Source organism: Anticarsia gemmatalis, chromosome 2, assembly GCF_050436995.1.
Source record: "Anticarsia gemmatalis isolate Benzon Research Colony breed Stoneville strain chromosome 2, ilAntGemm2 primary, whole genome shotgun sequence".
Taxonomy (NCBI): domain Eukaryota; kingdom Metazoa; phylum Arthropoda; class Insecta; order Lepidoptera; family Erebidae; genus Anticarsia; species Anticarsia gemmatalis.
In genome coordinates, this window is record NC_134746.1 from 253,847 (window position 1) to 267,898 (window position 14,052).

Here is a 14,052-nt window from a genome sequence, read left to right on the forward strand (position 1 = left end):
GCATCGGCAGTAGCATACATTACCATAGAGACATTCACACATCTATGCAAAATACACCTATAATACCTAATTATGAATTTATTTCTACGATGCCTCTAAAGTAAACGCCTTGAAATAGGAAGTTAGGAAATAGAGTAGAAGTTAGGAACAGGACATAATTACCTATGTAACCGGTCTTCTATGTGTGATATACTGTTCTGGGTGATGATTGTAAAATCACTCATAAGAACAGTTGACTCAATTTGTTTCGAGAAACTGAATAGATACAAAATGTTTTTTCCTATATTTATTTTTAACTTACAATCTACATGCGGTGATATCAAACAATATAAAATAGTAGCTACTTACACAACGCCTAGGTCAGTATCAATAATATCTATGATCTGTAACCGCAGAGAAAACATATAACATGGTACTTCCTGTAAGGTAACGCTGCACAACAGAGGTGCCGCAAACCGCAGCGCGGCACGTTGCGGCGCCCGTGCTGGCAGGCACGTGAGCGCGTGCGCATCTACTAATTACACGTACACCGTAACCTAAGTGCCGTGATACGGTATATTTCTACTAAAAAACAACTGCGAATACATTAGAAATTAAATCTTGCGTGGTTTTTTTTACTAAATTTTAAATCTTACAAACAGATACCTCTTCAAAATCCAAACAAGTAGGTAGGTATCTTCAACTTCACAAGTAAGCACCTATGTAAACCCGGGTAAACTACTAATATTATTTAGCCCGTCATTTTTTAATGCCAGAATAAGCTTACTGGCATATATTTAATGCTATGTTTATTCGATGTACAAAATCTGCATCACTCAAAAAAATCTCTCGATATTCATTTTCGAACAGTTGTGATAAAAACCATTATAAAAAGCAATAATAACAGTCGGACAGCTTATAACATCATTAGTTTTTTGTGATAAAAAAGATTAAATACATTTGTGGAATGTGGTGATCATATTAATTAACCGATATCAAGTGAATATAAAATTTACGGAAGGAAAATATTGCGCCCAGGTAGCGTTGTCAGGCGTTCGGATAAAGCCGGACATACCTAGTTAGGCTTTTTGATTGCATGTCCGGCTAAAATAAACGGTGTCCGTCTTGTCCGGGTTTTGTTAGGCTTTTTACATTTCGCAAACAAGCGAGCACTGCCGCCGAGCGTAATCAAAATGACTTGATTTTACATTTAAAAAAATTGTCATAGGTACCTATTAATACTACGACAAAATCCTCAATAATACTTATAGGGTAGGGTGTCCGGCTTTTTTAACCAAATGTCCGATAAAAACTGGCTGGTCTGCCCGACTATTAGGTGTGGCGACCTGGCTACGCTACGCCCAGGGACAGAGACTGCCATGGAAATCGTGATTTCGATTCTCCAACAATTTGCCAATGCAATCCTATCTAAGTTATTATTTATATTAATAAGCGAATTATCAACCTTATTGACTTTAAAATATGGAAGTCATAATATTATTACTACTTCCATGCTTTATAAACTTCCACAGTCTATAGGTAGGTAGGTACATAATAAACTTTAGTATAAAGTTCGTTCACCGGGATCGCAAGTTATATGATATCCGAATCAATGAAACTAAAATGAGAAAGAATGCTACTACAATAAAGCCTCTCTTTCCTAGCGACTCTGCTATTGGGCGGGCGGCGCACGCGACGTGGAAGCACTGTTTGGTGTACTTTGATCTATCCCGCCAGTGCCCCCGAACCTGTGGCCTTGCTTACGCTTACAGGTTACATTTCGCGCGCTAAAACTAAAGTTAAAAAAAGGACGTTTATTTAAGTATGGTTTTTTGTTTTAGTTTTTGGTGTACCTACCTAATTAATTAGGTACCTAAAAATAGTAACTTCTGTGTATTGTAGACATTTCATACGCTTTAGTGTTTACCTACAGCGATAAGGACGCCATATTAGACGCCATTGATGGTTTATCATTATTTGAGTGTTTGTATTGTTTTCGCGGTGCCTGATTCACACAGTTTAAGTTCCTTGAATTCGTCGGGAGATTTGTTATAATAGCAAAGAGTGCGCGATAATATGGACCATCGATTAAAACTGTGAAGGTATCCTTCGAGATGGCGATCCCATTTAGCAAGTCAAAATTCAAACATTGTGCATTGCTTTTCCAAAATTAGCGCTCAAAGTGATCAGTGATGATTAATAAGCAACATAACCTGAGTGATAATAACTCGTAAGTGGGTTGGTAATGTATTCGCCGCGCGAAGAGTCAGTGTCGTCACAGGATCGAGACGCGCCGCGCTGGCGCCGAATTTGTGAGCCTTGGTAAGTTGCCGCTGTTGCTCCAGCGCGGCAGCGTACGCGTAGGTAAGTAATAATCATTTTGTACTTTTGTAGTCATGGCTGAATGATACGTATGAATGAAGTGGAAGGTGCAGAGTGATACTGTTTTAATAACATTATTTTACTATGTTACGAGTATTTTCTGTTTGTCACAAGACTGTCGACCTCTAGCCCTACCCATACGTTGAAGTGCAGTTGTTTCGTAGTAATGAAACTAGCCACCGCTGCGAATATTGGCCATACAGAAGCAGTGACAAAAAATCGTTGCATTATAATTATAGCTTAGTTAATCCATCTTATTTATTATCTCATCTTCGCTAATCACGTAACATAATAGCTAAACATGACCTAATAATTATAAGCGTAAAGTTAATTCAGTAAATAAACAATTTGCTATTTAATGAATAAATAAGTCATGATGTACCAATTAGACTTGGTTCGATAAAGTACCTATTTCTTTATAATTATTTTAATCGATGACATTGCAACATCTGCTGTTCTGTGCACGTATTTAGGGTTCCGTAGATACAATTTGAAAGCCATTGCTAATGTCAACACGTTCTTTACATTTAGTCGGAGTAAATAATATTATACCTACCTACCTAGAAGGTGTCTATAGCTTCACGTTTGTTGCATTTAAAGAAATACGTTTAAGATTATAGTTTTGGCACCCGTATAAAGACTTTCCTAGAAGAAATTGGTAATTTAGTCAACAAACGTAATGACGGAACCCATTTCACGTGACGCACTTGGCCCACATTTTGTTTATTTTCTTGCACCTGTCAATATAAAGGCATACAAATATTCGATGAGTTTGTTGTTTTGCACTGAACGATACATTTTGTTTTTAATACGAAGCATTTTTTGTCAAAGAAGTAAATCATTCATGCAGCTAATTATGCGACCCAAAAATAATGAGGATATGCGTCACGCGACAAATTGGCGCGAAATCTTGCGTCATTTGCGTTTTGTTATTGCTACTGTTTTGAATCTTTTGTTATAAGACATACTCGTAGTTTATTGGTAATCGATTTAAATTTATACGAAGTAGGTAAGTACTTTAGCTGGCTATCAGGTTAGCTTTTCATTCCTGGCCGCGGCTGGACATAGGATTTTTAAATTGTCGTTTAGGTTACCAGAGACGTAGAGACCAAAATAGATCTCCGATGCCATATATTTTTATTATTAACATTTTAAAAATATAGAATCAAATAAATAGACGAAACTAATATACTCAACAGATTCTACGAATGAGCTAGGTAGAGTAGGTACATAAAATAAATATGCATCAAAATCTACTCAATCAAAAGCTATGTATGAATTGCGTAGATGGTGTATTATATTATCTTGATATTGTGAGAAAACGGTTTGTTGTAATGTTTCATGTCACTCCAAGCATGTTAATTATTGTTTGACAATAAAGTTTACGGAAACTCTCGGTTCACGGACGTTCTTTAAATATCCTGCAATTGTTATTGTAACAAAGTATCATGAAATTATATATTTATTTACCTTCAGAATGTAGGTAGGTATCATGAGTAAAAATAATTTTAAAAAGGCAACTGTCTTTGTTTACACAACGGGCGGCGGCTTTCGTATACGATTTCCAAGTTCGGGAGATAGATACAATGAGCATCAAAATAGTTCTTGTTTTTTTTTTTAAATGTCGTACATTATTTTTAGGTTATTTAAAAGGTAAAGAAAATATATGTGATATGAGAACGCGTAAACAACTAGGCTGCCGATTCAAACAAATGAAAAGCAGCTTAGAAATCTTTGCATCATTGACAAGTTGAGAAAGTCAGTTAGAGACGATAGCTAGGTGCAACCTGGGTGAATAACCAAACAAACTGCGGCAAAAAGCATGGTTGTGCCGATTTAGTTTTCAGGGAATAAACTGAATATTACTACAGACCACCCAGAACAAAGTTATTTTTATTTCCCATTTTTTTTTAAAGATGTTCGGTGCATCCTATTAATATCCTATCCTACTAATATTATAAATGCGAAAGTTTGTGAGTTTGTCCATGGATGTTTGTTACTGTTTCACGCAAATACCACTGAAAATTTTTAGGTAGGTAGCTGAAGACCCAGAATAACACATAGGCTACTTTTTATCCCGGAGTTACCGAGGGACCGGGATTTACACGGGAAGGGTTTTCACGCGGACGAAGTCGCAGGCGGCCTCTAGTATTACATAAATAGATAAAAATACAATAAACCACATGACCGCTACAGCATTATCCACGGGTTATTGTTTGTACTGTGCACTTTCTGTAGTGTAACATAATGTACTCTGACGTCACACCGCGGAATGTTCCACTCTCGCATTGTTGTGTGACAATAATATGCATCTTTGCATGTAGTATTAATATCAATGGTGTAATAGACTTGTGTTTATGGTTTTGTTGAGTGGAAAGCATTGTAAAAGGATAAAAATATTGTGGTACATGAATAAAAATAGTTCCAAATAAAATAGCAGCACCAGTTTATCCAGTTTATATACAATTCGTCAATTCGTGATGCCTTTCGTGTCCTATATTTTGTTTAATTGAATTAATCACAGTTATTTTCGTTCCCCTAAAAGTTCGCAGTTTTTCGCGAAAACTCAATGCGGTAACTTAACTCAAGTGACTCTTGAAGATATATTAAGTACATACATAGTAATTTGTAAGGCAGGTTTAAAATATTAGTAGATTTAGAAGCTTCAAATTTAATTTAATTGAAGCTTGGAAATTATAGAATTTGTGGTAAACTTAACCGAAATACGCGTAGTTACGTTTTCGTTGAATTATAGCAGGCACTAGTTCAATTAATTTACCAAATTACCAAATTTTGCATAAGGATTTATCGATTGAAATTATTTGAAAGGATCTTCTTAATAAAAAAGGGTGTTTTTTTTTAAATTATGTAGTACTTAAGTATACTAGTACTATCAGATATACCTAATTATATTTGAAGGTGATCTAAGATATAATTTCATGGTGTCGTTTCGATGCGGATGTAGACAGTAATAAATATAAACAACAAAAGCCATTTAATTCCCAAACAATTACATAAATGAGAGATAAAATGATCGCAATAATTATTTGTTTTTATTTACAAGATTTATGTGGCTGCTACATTATTGTATGTTATCTTGATTTGATTGTAACAAAGAGTAAATATAAATTCCATTTATTTCACTTATTATGCTACATAGAAATACATACGCCCATAATTATTTAGTAGACAAGTATTAACAATCACGGTAGAAGCTCATGCTTCAATCCGAACAGACGTAATGCTTTTCACTAGTCTACTTGAAGTGCAAACAAAAATTTATGTTTTAAATAGGTAGTCGCTGATAGATTTTCTATAAGTAATTAGAAAAAAATATCCCAAAGTTTGTAATTACCTTTCAAAAAAAAAAAAGCTAATTGGATGGTTTTTCAGAATGCTGGTCATTCTATTTTAATAATGTACAGAAGAAAACCATACAACCTTTATTCGTATATAGTATGTATAATATATGTATGTATGAAGCCGTGCACGCGTATCTGCAACGTGAGTGTTTATTTATATGTTTTTTACGTCCATCTCGATCGATGTTTCGTTTTTATCAGACATAATAATATGTTTGCAAACAGAATGGTGGAATGTTGTTTAAATTCATATTTCCTTGTATAAGCTAAATTTTTATTAAACGAGTAAAGATTTTGTGCGACCTGCAGTGAGTCAGAGAGTTGATATATGTATGTTCAAACGAACGAAAGGCGTAAGTAGAATAAAGAAGTGGTAATCCAGTACATCGTATCCATGATTAGTTGATCAGGCGCGTGAAACAGTAGATTTAATATTGATACAATCCAATAATAGAACGACACCACACTTGCATACTGTCTTCCCGTCAAGTAAAGATTGGTAGAAAAACTCTTTATACAAGAATGTTTTAGGTTTACGGAAACTCGAATTAGCAGTAGGTTCTCGAAGTCTACCACACTTGCCAGTTCCAGGTTGTGGTACAAAAGAAAGCTGAACAATACACAATTAATCGATTCGCTTCAGACCATCAGTTAAACGGAAGCACATCAAAAAACCTTTTATTGTAAATCTTGGAACATTCGGTCTTACAGTTTTTGTTCGGCAATACTTTTTGCATGCATTCGGCTCTTATTTTTACACTACCGCGAATTGACGACGAAATTGTTATTTTGGATATTTTTTGTTATTGTTTATATGTGTACGGGCTGCAGTCAGTCTTGTTCCTTTGGTAGTATTTCTGGCAATTGTGAGAACGTGAATAACAAACATATTTCGCCGAAGGGCTTAAAGGGATTGCGATTTTACGCTTTTTTGTGATGTGACATAATTGATTGGTATTTACATTCGTGAAAATGATGTGCTGTCTGAATAAGTGTGTAAACAAATCTTTGGTGAGTTCTTTGATGATTTTTAAGATCTTTATTATAACATATTTATTTTTCAAATTATCTAATTCTATTTCTATGCAAAAAACTAAAATAATAAATAGGTAATGCGGGTAGTTTCGCGCAGTTGTGACAACGGCCGGTCGGTACTCAGTAAGTAAATAGTGTGGGGCCACTCGGCATCGATGCGATGATATGAACGAGAATATGACGCGATCTTGATTTAAATTTTTTGTATGTCAGATATAAGTCGGTTTTTTGCAATGGGTTTTAATGAAAGAGGAGAGGAGAGAGAAAGTTTTGGTCAATGTACACCTAATCTTTGCTATAAGTAGTAAAAAATTATACGATTGTGCAAGTTTTTGATAATATGTGTTCTTTAATATTTCTTTCGTTTGTCTTTGATGTTAATTTTTTTGGTTTTTGTAGAAGCACGCGTAACATTAGACAGACACACCTGAACGCAAGTAAGAGCAAAATTTGCAATCAATGGAATGTAGTAAGAAAAATGCGAACTTTAATCGAAGGTGTTTTCTTTGAATTTAATTACATTAGACGTCCTTATTCCTGTTGAAAAAAAGTGGAAACTGTAATTGCGACAAAACGCCCACAAAGTGTACACCGCTATGACAAACAACAAAGCACCTGAAGTTGTTTGTACTGAAATGGGTCTCAAGAGTTTTGCATGTTTTTCTCATGAATATTTAAATCGAAATGTAACTCTGTTTACAAAGAGGTAGTAAGAAACATAACTTACCTTCCTACGTGCTTTCTTTGCTTAAATAAAGTGGCACTGTCATTGACCTAAGGGCTAAGCTGACAAAATAAAAACAGTTTTTCAGAGCCCGGAACAGTGACAGATTACATTCTCTGAAATAGTTTTTCCTCGTGACTGTGTTCCGGCTTCCGCGAAAAAACTATCTTTGTCTTTCCAGTGTTCTCCTTGATCTGCCAAAGCTCAATCTAAAAAATATAGTTGGGGTGGGGTCCTTGCATTAAACGTAGAGTGCATTTATTTTCGACAATTCACCTGGCTGAATTAGGAGATGAAACTATAATAATGAACAAAACTTTTTGTTTTTAAAATATATCCAAATCTGTAACATCACGATTGCCAATACTTGCCAGTGACATCCATCAAATACGTTTTTATTACGCACAATACTATAGTACTAAAGTATAGGGTTCCATAGGGTATAGAAAGTGCGTCAATAGGCTAGGTACAGACAAACGGAGCGTGACGCGAGACTTGTCATTATACGACATTAACCGACGGTTACCGATGGTTACCGATGTTTGCCGACCATCAATGTGGACAGACAGACACTGTGGTTGGCTATATTACGTCAACTGTGTCACAGACACTCGTCAAAAGAAATATTGAGAAAGTCGATGAAATAAACGACTATTTGCTTACGGATATAGCCACGATATACATAGCTATTTTGATATTGTGAAATCTGAATACTTGTGGTTATGGATTGCTTCAGGCGGTATTTAGGAAATTACACCTTTAATGCAATTGTGGAAAAACAAACTCGTAATAGATCTTTTAGCAAATCAAGTGGGTAAAAAGCTCTGAAACTGTGCCTGCCGTATACCAAGCACTATACTTACAATCCTTTAATTTTTAATAGAAATCCAGTGTCAGACAGACCTTTCTAAGACAGAATTTCAGCATTTTAAACAAAACAATTAACGTATAATTCTCATAGCTTTACCTGAAAACGGTAGCATGTAAGAAAAAAACAGTAAAACTTAATAAATCGGAAGCAAACATTTCACAAACTATGTTCATCAATTTCTACGAGTGCCGTCCAATAAGCGAGTGTTGGCCGGAAGCCAATCAAGTTTAGATTGGTGGTCATAGTTGTGGAAGTTCGCAGCTGCACCGCTGTCTGCCGGACCGACGCTGACCATGACCTTTGATGTACAGATCTATAGTCTGTACTACATTCTAGAGAACAAGCTGCTGCCTGCAACTTCGTCTGTGTGAAACTATTTTTCACTAGCTGGCTCACGCGTCTATGCTCATGAGTAGTTTTGGTAAATTCAGAAAAACACAGCTGAACCAATGTTGAAACAAAGAGTGGTTCAACTTTGGTTCAGCTGTGAAAACGTAATAAATTGGACCGACTTACCAAATTAGTCAGCTGGCTTACATTCTCGCTTTTAAAAAGAAATAAATAAATAAATTTTTGGTTGCTGTGTAATTGGCACTTTGATATAACTTACAATCATATTAAGTTCGAAGAAAGTTTATAAGATCTACGTAACCTATTACTAACATTCGAAATTTTTAGAAGTGCCATTCTGACCACTAACCGTACGAATGACAACAACAACTCATTGTTGGTGATCAAAGCTATCTGTAATATTAATAAGAGTCACAATCGATACGCCACCAGTATCCATGTCAGGGCTGCTGCTCCGGCCTGCTCCACTTCTGAGCGCTGGGCCGCACTGCCACCTGCTTTGTTTACCACACTATTGATCTTTCTGTCCACTTATAATTGTTCCAACACAATAGATTGAGTAGTATTTAGAATACGCGTAAGATACACGTAAATTGGGTGGCCGTTGTTTTTCGTTGATTGTTTTACTATAAATACTTTTTAATTCTGTATTAGTCTCTATCTGCAGCCTTCTATACAAAAGCGGATCCTCCATTGATAGATTCGAGATTTTGGTTTTTGATTGGGATGCTTGGTGGAGAGAAAGGGATAGAGATATTTGTAAACATGTTTTTCGATTCCAATAATGACTCAACCTTTCCTAATGGCAGGTGTCACGGTTTCAGAGGCATTAAAATGGTACTTGAATAATGTTATGAGTGTTTACAAGGTTTAGGGAAATTATCTCATAATTGTTTTTTATTTAATTCACGTTGTTTCATTCCGTAAACGTTTTATCTTGGCATAAGAAGTTCATCAATAATTTTGGTTATTGATTTACATTGAGCCCCAATATTATAATTAGGAGGCGAGCGAAAACATTCAGGTAGGTGCCCCAATAAATCTGCTCATTTAATGATTAATATATCCGACCACACACAGCGCATATTAAAACTAAACCATTAAATACTAAAATAACGAACAAACCCCTGCCGCACTGTAATTAGGTATTATTACATGATAATAATGGTAATATCCCATACATTACCGTATAAACACATTTGGATGTGGTAATTTTCGAGGAAACACATAAAATAGGTGTAATAATATAACCTGTTGTTTACGCTTAGAACATTTTGTTGCAATTTGCGGTGACCATTATGTTAGCGAACATTAAACATTGGCTTTTTTAGAATGTAATAGGTTTTTTATTTATGTTGTCTCATCGGGATTTCCAAAATATACGTAAGTATCTTAAATCCACGTTTATTTATGGTCGAAAAGTTTTGACGAAATAAGCTTATTTTAATGTACAATTATTAAAATTAAAGCCTGTAGCACATTATGTGTTACAGCATATTATGTGTAAAAAAATTATCCATCTGAAACTAGGAATTACACATACCTTATTATTATACTATTATGTTGCCTTTAAGTAACTTAGTATGTACATCTCACTAAATAGCATTGAAACATAAAAATAGACAAATAAATTACACACTATAATACAGGTATTTCCCTTCCGGGGAAATTCCCATAATCTCCAACAAAATAATCAAACTATTTTCCATACAATAATATAAATTTTCCGACGCACGTGTACTAAATCACTTAGATTAGTTATCTAATATCATGGGTTTGTTTTGTTACTATGATTGTCCATTTTACCCAATCATATTGAACAAATTGGCCTAATTTGACGTAAAGCTGTATGAGCGGAGATATTCCTTAATTACGGTGGATTCCCACGGATTATTAGGCCTGATTAATTATGTAATTGGCTGCCTGTAACTTAATCTATACTACTATTATAAAGGCGAAGAGTTTGTTTGTTTGTTTCAACGCGCTAATCTCAGGAACTACGGTCTGATATGAAAAAATATGTCAGTGATAGATAGCCTATTTATCGAGGAAGGCTATATGCTATATATCATCAAGCTACGACCAATGGGTGCTCCCATTCATATACTCTGCTGAGTATCAGTAAAAAATGTTACAAAAACGGGGAAAAGTTTCACCCGTTCTCTCTTATGTGACGCAAGCGAAGCTGCGCGGGTCAGTTAGTTTAATAATATTGTCAAATAAGAATAAGCTGTTGGACGTCCTTAAATAAATAAATAAATTAGCGTAGCGCTCTTTGCATAATTGAAGCACAGTACCTACGCTCAAACTCGTAACATGAGCCATTTTTATCCTGAGATATAAAACATTAAGATATATTTAAACATTTAAGTCGTTTGCTGTAGTAATAAAGTATTAAACAGTGAATATAAGACGGGTCGTGTGGAAGACACCCGTGGGACCGCCATTGTGTCAATCTAAATATAACGTTGATTTACATTTAATTGTTAAACAATTATTACACGATAATAATATTTTAATAATTCTCCCGAGATGTTTGTTTATACGGGCCTTTCGGAATTATTATCTGTGCAGGAGTTAATATCTATATCTGCATTATAAACAGTATTTTTATATGTACTTTTTTTTTACAACTCCGCACTGAGACTTTTCAAACATACAAACAACGGACACCAGAGACACCAGACCCGAAACAATTATTTCTGGATCGCACAATTAACTGTACCGTGTGGGAATCGAACCCACGATCTCCCGACGCAATGGTAGCGGCGTGGAGACCTAAACCACTGTGCCATGGAGGCGTTCAAATACAGTAATTTTAGGATCATGAAAATAAAAAACGTCATAAGACGCGCCTTCTATTCTAGTCCCACAACTTCGTAGAAAACCTTGGCATGCAAGATTTATCAAGATTATAAGTGTATGTCCAAAATAAATTATTAGATGTATCAAACAGGCCACCGTCAACTATATAAGCCTGCACAGAAGTTCCAAACTCTAAATTTTGAAAATGGCTAAGACCCGTGAACTTTGCAAGTAAAGGTATCCACTAAGTTGCCTACTATAAAGGCCGTGTATCGGACGTTGAAACAAAGGCGTGTTTTCTACTTTCAGCCTATACCTACTAGATATAATCGTGCTGTAGAATATAGCGTAATATTAATGCTTGTGTAACAAATGCAATCATTTCCGAATAACAGTATTTCAGACTTAAAATAATTTTGTAGTTTAATAATTAAAAATGGAATATCATTTAACTGCAAAACATTTAATAATTATTAAAATATATATATTTTTTAATTTTATCAAAGTAGGTACTCAGAAATACAAAGTATATTTTACTGAATATAATTTTTCAGTAAATAAAATAAACATAGCTTAGCTCATCTTCTGTAGAAACAAATTGTGTATTTTCATGAACAAAGGAGTCATATTTCATGTTAAATACACTATATTTGCTGAAACGTGGGAATATCTGACATTTGTGCACAATTGTTCGTATTTAAATACTTCAAGCAATTTCATGAGATAAGTTTAATGTTTTATAATATTATGTGATGAGTTTTATGCTTTTTATAGTGTAAATAAAGTGTTGCTATGTGCGTTCTAAGGTCTTTAATATTATTGGGTATATAACTGGTCTTTTTTGAATTAACTTAAATGCAATACGACGTCGACGGAAGCTTTTTACACTACGCTAACCCGTAAAACTGAACTTTACAGTAGAAGCTTTAAAGTGAAAAACTTGATAACTTTTGTTATGCAAACGTCGTTTACTTAGCGTTAAACAAGATTTATTAAACAAGATTATGTTAGAGGTATAGATATTTCTTCGTGAATTTTTTATGGCATATAAACTAGCACATTTTAAGTAATTTGGCATTTTTTATTTATTTTTACCAAAATTTGAGTTCGCGTAGAACAAAAAGCTGCTGTCGGTATAAGAAAAAAAAAAGAGAATTAGTGAACTTATGTATTTACTACGTCAGACAACAAGCAGTTGTGCAATAGTTATTACCCGAACGACGATTGTCAAGTAAATTCTCAGTAGCAGGTTTTTGTTCGGTAAAGTTCGTGTTGAACAGTGATTGCAAATAATAATTGTCAGCATTGGAAAACAAAGTTGAAATCAAACCGATTCCGAGAACCTCTTCACTAACAGAAAATTATATAATCCATGGTTAGATAACTGCTGTAAAAACACTGAAAATCTTTTAATGTGGGCGATATACAATTATACATATTATGCACATAAATCACGGCTTTTTCTCGTAAGGGAAAGAAAGACAAAATAACGTCACATGCAATGATCTACCTTCTTAACTACTACGTATTTATATCATTTATAAAAACTAATTGAAACCACAAATATCGTCATTACAAGCCAATAAAATCGCTCCATGTGATGGGGCGAGCCTTTTAATGAAATCAAACTCGCATTCTTACATGTGACTAACAATACTAATGGCCAAACGTGAGTGTATTTCATGCACCTCTCTCTATGCTTTCTGGTATAACAAACAGACGTACTATTGTGAACATATCGCCTTAAAATTTCCAACCATCTTACCATTGAAATAAAAAAGTAGTAAAAACAGAAAAACAGTCTTACGTAAGCGAGTCATTACATCACCTGTACTCCATCATGCCATCATTGTGTGACGTCACAGGTGATGCCATTATCCCATCATATCATCATTGAACTTCACGGCTCAGTCATCGGCGTTCTGCGGAATTGTGCTTTCCAGAAATTGTGGATTAAGTGGTCAGTGTTGGTGCAGTGTGTAGGCTGGCTGCAAACATGACAGTATTGTTGGCAGTTGGATAGAGACACAAAGTATTCATGGAAGTCTACGGGTGAGGCTTTTTCCAGAAGTGGGAGACTGATCTTCCAACTTACATTTAAGTTGTATTCGATTTTTTATTTTTACTTAGTTTTTGACCGAGTTTCCTACCAAATCATCTTGACGGTCAAACTCGACGAAACCTGGTCTGCTTCAAGAACTGTGCCGCGGTTCAGAGCGGTTCTTGTCTCAAATTAAAAGATGCAAACTAATTTACTTAACTCGCGGACGTCTAAAAGTAGTCTAAAAGAGAATATCTCTGGCAACACTATCAAAATATTAATCGTAAAGCGACAATAAGTAAGATAGTTTGTAATGAGCCTTAGAGAATGTTCCCGAGGGAGCTAAACAATACCACTTACAGACTTTTTGCGTAGTTGGTGAGCGCTAAAATGACGCTCACGTGTTTTCCTCGAACACTCGCAACAAAACATATACAAACATCAAAATTATTGTGTCTTGTGTTGACACATCATAAATCAATTGACACAAAAACAAAGTATT